General features: G+C 42.1%; 1 protein-coding gene across 2 annotated transcripts in view; it reads right to left on the bottom strand.

Annotated features, from left to right (window-relative positions):
* Positions 1-11,267, bottom strand: part of FBXW7 (F-box and WD repeat domain containing 7) — a 206,897-nt gene extending 195,630 nt beyond the window's left edge. For both annotated transcript variants that reach the window (XM_030878231.2, XM_030878234.2), the window contains exon 1: positions 10,672-11,267. The gene's annotated coding sequence lies outside the window, so the exon portion shown is untranslated. The remainder of the gene's footprint in view (positions 1-10,671) is intronic.
* Positions 11,268-12,127: the final 860 nt, after the last annotated feature.

Genomic DNA, 12,127 nt, shown 5'->3' with positions numbered 1-12,127 from the left:
CTCATTTATTCTCATTTAATCTAACAACATAGTATCCATGAGGTAGTTATTATTTTCCCCATCTTACAAATAAAGAAACTGAGGCCAAGAGTTAAACAACCTGCTAAAAGTCACACAACCAGCCCGAACTGAACCCACACAACAGGGATTCAATCCCTACTCTAAGCACGGTTCTGTTGTCTCTTATTCATGCCTCAGCTTTTGTCATCAGATACTTGGAAAGTTAATATTTTGAATCTTATCTGGAAGTAAAAACTAAAATTATCCACACAAGTGGAAATTAAATTAAAAGACTCCCAACCTCAATTCAGGATAAATTAACAAGTATTTTTTTAAGCACTGACTGTATGCATGCCCCGTACAAATTTTGGGAACTAGAGTGGTTCAAAGAAAAGAAAACTATGTTTATTAAGGATTTGGTATTATCTTTTCCATACATTCTCTCTCTGAAATCTCACAACATCCCTGTGAGGTAGGTATTATCTTTTTTTCAAGTGAGGAAGCTAAGGCTCAGAATAGAAAAGTAGTCCCTGACCTAATAAGGCTTACAATTTAATTGAAGATAAAAGAACAGTATTTTTTTAAAAAGACAGAATAAGCAAGTTAAATATCTCCGTTAACAACACATAGAAGGTGAGAAGTTAAAAAAGAGCAGAAGGAAAGTATATAGTTAGATTAGTCAGGGAATACTTCTGAAAAGAGGTTTCTATTATCCCCTTTCGGAAATGAAATGGATGAGCAAAACATGATAAGCTGGGGAGGAGCAACACTTCTGTAAACAATGTGAAACAGAAGTATGAGGACTGAAAGGAAAGATTTGTGATAGCCAACTTAAACAGTAAGCCAAGGAAATGATGGAGTAATAAGTCTGTCTTAAAATTAAGATCGCCCAATAGCTGGAGACAATGACACTAGTTGTGTGCTTTTAGGGTGTTCCTGCCACAAACACTCTCAAGCACAGCAACAGGAATGAATGCAAAAGACCTAAAGGTGAAGACTGGTAGGGTTGGTTAATGGAGGCTTAGACATATGAGTCAAACACTAAATTTCATAAGAAGAGTGATGGGTCATCTACTTTGCTTTATGTATTTTGTCTCCTTCAGCCAAAATGTAAGTTTCAAGAGGGCAGGGATTATAACGTTCTGTTCACTTAGATCAATGCCTGGCACAGTAAGTGTTCAGTAAATATCTGCTGCTGAATAAAGGCACTATTCAAAATAGTGACATATTCAGAAACAAAGGTTACAAAGACCTTCAGCAACCACAAAAAAATAACAATAATATTGTAATATTTATTATTTTTGCAACAACTAACATTTATTGAGCACTAACTCTGAGCCAGACACTGTGATCCATTGTCTCAATCCCCTTAACTACCTTTTTAGAGAGGTAGGTACTATTATTATCATCCCAGTTTTACAGGTTCACACACAGAATAAACAACTTGACCAAGGTCACAAAGCAGCACAGCTGGAACCTGGGTCTATCAACTCCAAGGCTTGCCTCTCAACTACTATGTCACATACATAGAATTACACGTATCCTTCTAAGGCAAAGCTAGGGAAATGTAGCCAATGAGGAAAGACAACAAACCAGAACCAAAAAGAAATTCCAATGTAGTCAAAAACCATATGTCCGCCCCCTCTCCTAGCAGGTACTGTGGATTTTTTCCCACCCTAGAATACACTGATTATCCCATACAGATTAAAACTTCAATGGTTTAAAGAATCCAGATGTTGAAAAACTAGGAGCTAGAGTCAATCATCTAATCAACATTTCAAAGGGTGGTAGATAACGAGTGGTAACACCCCGTGTCCACAACCCAAAGAAATAACAGGGTGTGACCTCTGACTAAGGCTGACCTCAAAATTTCCTGACCCATTCTCCCCGAATCTGCCACTTCCCTCCCTCCTTCGCTCTGCGTCTCTCCCCTCCTCTATACATCCCATCTCTCCTCTCCTACTAAAAGGCCTTTACAAAAACTTGGAAATTTTGTGTTTCCTACTCTCAATTTCTAATCTAGCTAAAACTTTTATATTTCTCTAAGGAAAAAAAGTCTACCTGTGTAATACTCAGGTAGAAAAAAGGTTCCCTACTCGTTAGAGCAGCATTCCAAAAGTTATGTTAGTCAATGAAGAGACAACCAATCATGCAAAAGAAAGCTGATGACCAGCATATTTATTTATATAACCTGGTATTATAGACATAATAAATAAACAGGAAGAAATTAAACTCACTAGAGATTATGCTCTTCTCCCATCTATCCAGTAACCTATTCATAATTGTAATTCTTTCTGAAAATCTCTAAAATGGAAAGAAGCTAACTCCAGAATTATAACTCCAATCACTACCAACAGAGAGAAATATTTAAAATACTGACTTTGTTTAAAAACTAGAATATTCATTAAATTAACTACTTAACCAGAGATCCACTAATATATAAGTCAATCTGATTTCTGCATTTACACAAAAATCTAAAGCAAATCTGCCTTAAAAGAAAAGTTAAAGAATGAGAACAAGAGTTGGCAAGACAAACAGTGCTAAGGAACATAGCTCAATCTTTTCTTTCTGCCTTTGGATTTTTTTCATACACTTATCTTAAATATACAGTTCTATTAAACAAACAAACTATGAAGGCATAGACGAATTGTTCTCAAAGTAGAAATACTTTCCAAATACAAAAAACTATCAAGAAGCATTTATTTCTTGAATTGGCCAATAGAACACTGATTATGCCAAGTTTGAAGGAAAAGTTATTTCTGAAAACTGATCCTGTATTTAATAAATATTAAGCATGAAAAGGGAATAGCCAACCCTCCCTCCCTCACTCTCATCATTTTAGCAAAAGGAGAAAACTAAAAATTTAGTTAAAACAAAATCCTTCAATAAAATCCTTCAAATAAAATTCCTTCAATCTTAATTTGAGATGTAACGATACAAATAAAACTTATTAAACTTCACGGGTTTTTTTTAAGTTTTTTATTCCCAGTGTTAAAGAGATGAATAGTTTAAAGACTGGATAATCCAATTACATCCTGATATTTCTAAATGGACAATTTAAACCACAGTCATTTTCAGAGATAATAAATTATTCAAAAAAGAGTCCTTTCTGATCTAAGCACTATTGAAGTCTTTAGGGATGAATTCAAATTCCAGTTATGTTCAAATCAGTCTTTCTTTTCTATAAACAATAAGCACAGCAGTTCTGCCATTTCTTTACTTTTTAAGATTTTTTTAAAATAAAAACATTAATGAATGATACACTGTTTCAGAGGCTTTTGGAAACACGGCAGAATTACTTCAGTATTATTTGTCAAACTCAATGGCTGAATTTAAGTGTTCGGCAATATAAAGCCTGACTTTAGCCTTCCGTCTATGCCACAGTTTAAAAGATCTTTAACTTAATAAGTTAACAGTGATGGGTCACCTTACTATATGCCAGGCACTGGAAGAGCTTTGCATATGTTTTACATTATCTCATTTAATCCTAACAACAACCCTGTGTAAGACATGTCCCCATCAACACGTGATAAAGTCGACAGTAAAAGGATAAGTAGCTTGTCCCGTGCCACAAAGCCAAGAAAGGTACTGCCTGACTAATGAGTCTTCTGCCTCCAGAGTATCAATGTATTTTATGAGGGAAATGAGAAATGAATTAGCAACTGTTGCTGGCTCCATGTATGCATATTTTCAACCATTAGATAGTTATAAATTACCCACCATTATTAGTGGGACAAGTCCTTCTCAGACCTAGAGGATGTCATGCAAAGGTCTATTACTACCCCTTACACTACCCTGAAAAGCATGCCATCCTAAAAGTCTCATTAAGTTATATACATTCTTCCAAAAACAAACAAGCAATCTGTCTTGACACTTCACATTTGGCCTAACATATATTGATGGGTTCAGTATCTTCTCCTATGGTGATCCTCTCAGAGGAAAGGCTAAGTGATATTAAAAATATTTTGTACCACTATCTTTTAATATTTCCTAAATTCCACAGCAGTCATGAAGGAGCATCTAGCATGATACATGTACACACAGACACACAAACAGCACACGCTACCTCCTGCCTAAAGCCACCCAGATTTCCAGTAGCTAACCTTCAGCTGGAAAAAAAGGGCTGAGGTGAAACAGCAGAGCAACAGAAACTGCACAATATCAGACTGATCTACTAGCTATCCCTTAGATGAGGGGAAAGAGCAAAAAATAAGATACCAAACAATAACGTCTCTTGCCCATTTTTTTTATTATTTTCCAACTACCTGTATTGCAGGATAATACAACACAAACATAATATTTTCTTAGTTTTAGAGAAATCAATTGTTACTCAAAATTTTTTAAGGGAACATTTTAGAAAAAACTGTATACATTGGTTTGTCACTCAATATCCAGATCAAGTACAGATGTTTCCTCAAATATTTCACAATTCTGAAGGTAGAACAGGAGGAAATTTTAAATATACATGTGTGTAAAAGTATAATTATTAGAAAATATATATCCTATAGTGCTCAGGAAATTTCATGTAGATTTAGGAAACAGACTCCAAACACAGTGTGAAAGGGATCATGAGACGGTATCAATGAGGTATCATAAAAAAGTAGCAAAAATCTAAAACTAAACTAAGGCATAGGACAGACTGGTTTGACACTCAGTGGGGAAAAGTCTCAAAGTAGAAATGTTTAACAGCAAGAGTTCATTATTTGAAAACAACTTTACTCATCTGTAATGACAATTCAGCTACATTAAAATAAATAAATAAATGAAACCTAATACACCACTCTTTTCCCTGGTCCACTGGAAATGTCACCAACACAGAATATTTCTATTTGGATAGAAGGCAGGAGATAGCAGATGGACACCTTGTGTCTTTTAAATTGCCACTCATCCTTAAGCTTGAAATAAAAGCAAGATTTTTTTAAAAAGCAAGGAAAGAATCCTCTCCTAATGAATAAAAAAGCAACTTTAGGGCTTCCCTGGTGGCGCAGGGGTTGAGAGTCCACCTGCCAATGCAGGGGACACGGGTTCGTGCCCCGGTCCAGGAAGATCCCACAGGCCGCGGAGCGGCTGGGCCCGTGAGCCATGGCCGCCGAGCCTGTGCGTCTAGAGCCTGTGCTCCGCAACGGGAGAGGCCACAACAGTAAGAGGCCCGCGTACCGCCAAAAAAAAAAAAGCAACTTTACAGTGATCTTCTTTCTAAAAGGTATACTAAAATTGTCAGGTCATGTAAAATTGTCAGACCTCTTTTTTAAAGGAAGAGGAATTGAAGTATCAATTATATATGTAGAAACATTATATAAAGTAAAAGCAGGTTTGAAACTAAAAAGTGGTCACTACTGCAAGAATAACCCCTTCCCCTGCCATAAACAGGGGACTCCTGAGATAAATAAGATTTATGAAACCAGGGTAAAAATATACCACCGTCCAATGCTGACATATGAAACAGATGTTTTGATATTAGCTGTGATGTAAAATTGCACAAAGTGAATTATCCTTTCTAAACAACACATCTGAGATTTATTTTTTGGGTGAATCTATTAACCCATGCTACATTTACCCTTAAGAACACAGCAAAACTTTTTAAAGTACAGAGTTAAATGATTTAAGTGATCTGGTAAGATATAATACTTGAAATTAACAAAACAAAAATTGTGGAGCTAATAATTCTACACAATGAACTTGGTCACTGCAAAAGATAAAAGCTTTAAGAAACAGAAGTACCAAACCTTAATGTTCTTATAGTTTGACAAATATTTTCATCTGATTCAAACAAACCATCAATACTTCTAATTTTACATCTAAAGTAAATGCTTTACAACTTATTTTCAGAACCTTTCAAAATTATACTCACAAGTTTCTTCAAAGATACTTCTGGCCATGATACACGGCCAGTATATCACTATATGGTATCTTATATGGTATGGTATCTTTGAATAAGAAATACAAGTAGTCCTACCTACTTTTTAGCTTCATCACCTTATAGATGGCATTGCCCCTGCTCCTCAGTCCATAGTTTTCATCACTGTGGAGGCAAAAGTACCTTGAACAGTAGACTCTGTGCTTTATGCAGAATCATTTTAAGACTGCCTCCAAGGAACACATCTCATTTAGAAAACAGAGACCAGCTAAAAGAGCCAGTCCCAGCTTTGTAGTGGAATGAAGCTCATACTGCATGTTGGTGGACTTGGCAGTCAGTGTTCTATACCAGGGGTCCATAAACAACGAGCCAAACCCAACCTACCTCCTGTTTTTATGTATAAGGTTTTATTAGAACACATTCACATTCATTCACTTACATACTGACTGTGGCGTTCAAGAGCACTTCAAGAGCAGAACTGCATTGTTGCGACACAGACCATATGGTCCACAAAATCTAAACTATTTACTATTCAATAACTGGCCTTTCACCAAAAAAAAGTATGCCAACCCCTCCTCTACACAATGAGATGCCGGAGGCAACACAAGACTTCTCCAAAAACCATCTCCAAGTACACGAATTGGGCTGCTGCTAGCCTAGGTGTGGGCTTTGGGACCATCTGGTGATAAAACACACAAACACACACCCTCAAGGCTCTTTAATCATCCCATATCAGTCCCAAAGTTGCCAAGGCAGAGCACACGAGGTGATCACTCCCTACTACCAGGGTCCCACCTTCCCCACTTGCCTTCACTAGTAAATCATGTTAACCCCAAAAGGCTGCCCTTTAAAGTTCATCGAAACATGATTTTGCCTGCATAAAAACTGTTGTGGAAAATAGTGGGTGAGGAGAGAAGGCACTCATATGGCATATATTCCAGATCCTAGAACCACCATAGATCTAGCTCCCTGTCTAAATAGCTGTGGCCCAGAAGGTCCTGCCACTTGAATTATCACTCTTAAGAAGAGGCCAAACAGGCTACTAAGAAGGTGAATTGGAACTAAGGAACACAAAAAAGTGTGGATATACATATTCCCTACCTCACAATTCTTAATCCTTGTTAGTGTCAACACTAAATGCAAGTTTCACCACAAAAATTTTAAATTTTAATTTTTAAAAAAATCAGTCTTCCAATGTCCATAAATGCTTCGAAGACGTCTGAATTTTTTTAAGTGCCAAATTGGTTTTTGTTTGTTTTTTAATAAAAAGATTTTTTTTTAAGGCATTTTCAGCACTGCTGTGCCAACACAGGGATATCCCCTCCATTGTATGGGACACAAAGACACACACCAACTGCAAGCAGGGGAAGCAGCGTTCTTTGCCAGCTATTTTTAGCCCCACTTCGTCATGTTAGAGACCAAACTTAGGATAATAATGAAAGGCAAACTTTAAAAACATGAATTTGATGAAACAGATCTGTCCTTTTATGTATAAGTTCCTTAACACTGAAATCTTATATATTCTTCTGAACAATCTCAAGGGACCTATATACCTTACAAAAAGCTTGTTAGTATTTCAAAAATAATCATCTGCCCTAAGACTGAACTGGTGCCCATGTTTAAAGGTTGTTCCTCCTTTTTCAATTTCAACCCTTATTCACTTTTAAAACAGGAGAGTCTCATCCATTCTCCTCTTCCTGTATCTTTGCTAACTTTAACACATTCCCCTCCCCCCAAATACCCATTTTTCAGCTCTCTACTCTCCATCAGCACTATAGAGAAACCTTAGTACTTTTATAATGACTCCCAATTCTACATTTTCAGCATATCACTCATTATTTTACTGTCTTAAGATTGCATTGGTATCCAACTTTAACCCTAAAATTTAATGTCCGAAGTCCACTGCCTCATTTCTGAATTACTTTTTATAAGAAACCACTAGCACCATACCAACATACTGGAAGCACCTTCTTTTTCACCCCTCCATCTGTACAGCTCTTCAATGACTGTAGTGTAAAAATGTTAGTTCTCTAGAAAAACAAAACCCTAATCCAGGTATAATGCCTCTTGGCTTAAAATACGATTTCTTCTCAGTGGTCTAAAACTACCCTCTCAGAAACATTGTTCTCAGTTCATTCTTTGGGCTGTAAACATGTATCCACACAAACACAAATTGGCCCTAAGCCTACTCAACAATCTCCCTCTGTATTCCCATAAGCTAACTTCCTAATTACATTTGTCCCTCACCCCCTCCAATTCCAAAAGTCTTAAACACTTTATCTCCACCTGTTCTTTTCTTCCTAAAAAACTTTCTCCTGGCTCAGACACTCCAATAAGTTCTGTATAGTCCAACATCAACATTTCTCTAGTGAAAAATGTACAAATACATGTACATCTATAAGGTATCAAACAGTTGCTGACATACAGTCATCGTAGATAAAAACTGGTCCATTCCTCCTTTTATATAATTTTGTGCAATCTGCGTTTCACTGCCTCTGCCACCCATAAGCAAAAGCATCTCAAAGGCAGGGACCCACAAATGCTCTGTTGTTTCTTTGCTACCCAAATATACATTAAACATTACCATGATTTTTAACCAATCTATAGTCAAAACAATACAAGTCAAAGTTGTAAGCAACTTTGATGGAGTATAATCTACGTTCAAACTAGTTTGTTGGTCTGTCCTCTTTTCCTCCCCCAAAAAACAGCCTATGCAAGACTAGATTTCTCTTCCTCCTATGTTTGTGAAGTATGGGATACATGACTTCCTCAAGGTCACAAAATAACAGATCTAGAGACATTTGTTTTTTTTGTTTTGTTTTGTTTTTGCGGTACGCGGGCCTCTCACTGTCGTGGCCTCTCCCGTTGCGGAGCACAGGCTCATGGACGCGCAGGCTCAGCGGCCATGGCTCACGGGCCCAGCCGCTCGGCAGCATGTGGGATCTTCCCAGACCGAGGCACGAACCCATGTCCCCCTGCATTGGCAGGCGGACTCTCAACCACTGCGCCACCAGGGCAGCCCGCGAAATTTGTTTTTGATTCCACGTCTAACACTACATCCACTACTCAATATATATATATATTTTTTTGCGGTACGTGGGCCTCTCACTGCTGTGGACTGTCCCACTGCGGAGCACACGCAGGCTCAGCGGCCATGGCTCACGGGCCCAGCCTCTCCGCAGCAGGTGAGATCTTCCCGGACCGGGGCACGAACACGTGTCCCCTGCATCGGCAGGCGGACTCTCAACCACTGCGCCACCAGGGAAGCCCCACTACTCAATATTTTGATGCCAGTACTTATTTAAAGTAGAATTAAAGGTTCCTAACAAAAGCATAACAAGGAAAAGGCATATAAAGAAAAACAAAACAGCTGGTGAAGTTCCAGAGGAGGGCAAAGTGATCAAAAGGATGGAAGAAATTATTTTAAGACAAAAAGTCAGGAAAGATGATAGTAAAGAGGAACAATCAAAATCTACAAACCAGGAAAAGATGAACTCCAGCTTGTTCTAGCAATTCTCAAAATACGAACTTGGGATGTGTCTTGAAACTTTATAAAGAAACAGGTTTGGGATAAATAAATGAACTGTTACATAATTCAGGGGCTAGTAAACTTGCAGAATTCATCTCTTCAAAAGAGAAAAAGTACAGGATGAAAAGTGTTTGAGAAAGTTTTAAATAAGTTTAATCAAGATCCTGAATGGAAAAGTTAGCATGGATAATCCCAGGCTTACATTCACTCCCACAAAGTTTCTCTCAGCAGTGGCTTCAGAGAGTGTAAGCTCACACAATTGTCTGGAGGGGCCATAATTCTTAGTACTGCCTATGTTCTGTTATATAAAATTCCACCCTATGCTTAACCCTAAGGTCTGTATAAACATATGAAATGTCAATTACTTTCCTGCACCTTAATTTGGCACTCTGAGGGGATACCTAAATTACAAACCAAAGATTTTACAGACTTCACCTTTAAAATAAAGGAAGAGGAAAAACATCATTCTTCAAAGAATTAAACATCAGAAGTTTCTCCTCATTTGATACAGAAGCATGAGATAACTCAAATAAGCAAAGCTTCAAGTCATTCCAACAAACAAAAAACTGCTAGCAATTAGGACATATGCTACTGAAAAAAAAAAAAAAGCATCTGGGTAAGGAAAAAATTTAACACCTTTTATAAACTGGTTAAAGTACTAAATGCTCTCCCCCAAATCAGTTGTGATCAAAAGACCTCAGAATTTCCTGAGTAACTGAAATGTTACAGTGTCTTCCTGATACGCAGGAACTGCACCCAGGAAATGAGAAGGTAAAAAAAATTCCTGTACCACTAGGTACTGAAATGAAATCTCTCAAGGAAGACTGGCAAAAAAGAAAGCAATTTTACTTTCAGGGGTTCAAAGAGTCAGGGGTTCCCACTTGGGAACCAAATAAGAGTTGCCCAGAGACAAAAACTACCGCGCTGTTTCCCACCGGGTGTACCAGGAAAATGTGTATTACAGAGATGTCCCTTGTGCGCACACAGGCTCTGGCTTCCTCAATTTCCTTTTGCCAATTACTGGCCAGAAAGATACCAAGTGTCCACCCTGGAGAAAGACAGAACTCCTCGAAGAGAAACCTGTGGGCTTGCGTATCACACGTACAGAGCGCTAAAAGGTTACAAAACACTGGACTGCCGGATGCCTCTCCCCGCAGTGAGGACTAAGGTACCCCTCTCGTCTATACACTCCCAACACTCCTGGAAAACACCGGCAAAACTCCGGAGGACGCCCCAGCATCCTCCCCCTTTCTATCCCTCCATTCCCTTTCCCAGGGCCACTCACACTTTAGAGAAGAGCCGGGCGCTGAGAGCGTGGGGTGCTTCCCTTCCTTCTTGGGACTCAGGCGGCAGCTGCGGCAGGCTCCGGAGCGTTAGTGAGGAAAAAGCGGGGCTGGGATCGCTAAGCCGGCGGCCACCCGGGACTCTTCCGCGCCGCCGGAGCAGACGAGGCGGCGGCCCCGCTTACCTCCTCTTTTCCTCTTCCTGGGTCTCTTCAGGCTGGGTCTTCTGCCCGTCCCGGGCCACTTCTCCCCAGACAGTCACGTTTGGGGGGCTCCGGATTTTGTTTTTGAAAAGTTTCTTCTGGGCGGAGGCTGCGGCCGGCCCCCCGGGTCCCCCCCGGCCCCGCCGCCCTCGGGGCTGGGGCAGGGGAGGGGGCTCTAAGAACTCCTCCCGGAGTTCTGCCGAGGAGCCGGGGGGCCGGCGACTGGCCGAGAAAGAAGACCCCCGAGGGGGCGGAGGGGAGGGGGCAGGGAAGGAAAGGACGGCGGCGCCGGTCCTGCTGTCCCCGCCGCCCCGGCCTCCGCTTCACATCGGGGTCCCCGCCCCCCCGGTCGGGGGGTGGTTGCCGGGCTTGGGGTCCCGGCTCATACACTCCAGGGCAAGATGCTACGGCCCCGGGCGGGGCGGCGAGGTGGGGGACCCGGCCGGCTCCGCTCGGCGCCGCCCCCGCTCCCGGCTCCAGCATGTGTCGCTGCGGCTGGGACCCCCTCCCTCCACCTTGGGGGTCCCTCGCCCCGCGCCCCGGAACGGACAGAAGCTCCGGCCCCTCCTCAGCGTCCTCTCACCGCGGAGCAGCCGACTAGTCCCGACCCGAGGTAGCCGCCTCCCTGCCCCCCAGCCGCCGGCTCCGGCTCGGGCTCGGGCTCCGGCGTGTGCAGCCGCCGCTGCCGGCCGGGAAGGCGAGGGGGGGAGAAGAGGGGTGGCCGCGGCTCCCTCTGGCCCAGGTTAAGGCGGAGGTCTCGGCGGCGGCCAGTGCAAGGGCGCTGGGTCTCTCGGATGCTCCCTCGCTCTCACGCTCTCGGCGGCGGCGGCGGTAGCGCCCCGAGCTCAGCTCGCTGTCTCCCTCGCTCAGTGCGGGGCTCTCGCCTCACTCCAGAGAGAGGGGCGGGAGGAAAACGGCGCGGACCGATGACGCAAGTCACCTAGCAACCGCTCTCTTCCCCCCTCCCTTTTCTCTCCGCTCGGAGGCTTCCTCCGCGGGCCTTTTTTCCCCTTTCCAACCACCCCGCCCTGGGCGCCTCTGGCGCGCACGATGACGCTCCAAGGGAAGAGGAAGTCGGGCTCGGCGAGCGGGTGGGTGCGCCTCGGGCCGCGGGACTCGCCGCCGCTGCCGCCGCCTCTACGGCCGCGTCAGAACTGAGGAGAGGAAGGGGAGGAGCCGCGTGGAGCCTAAGCTGCCGCCTAAGCTTACCCCTGACCCGAGGGCAGTGGAGAGAGCTTGCTCCGTAGCGGTTTCC

This window comes from Globicephala melas, chromosome 5 (genome assembly GCF_963455315.2).
Source record: "Globicephala melas chromosome 5, mGloMel1.2, whole genome shotgun sequence".
NCBI classification, from domain to species: domain Eukaryota; kingdom Metazoa; phylum Chordata; class Mammalia; order Artiodactyla; family Delphinidae; genus Globicephala; species Globicephala melas.
This window is presented reverse-complemented; position numbering and strand designations above follow the sequence as displayed.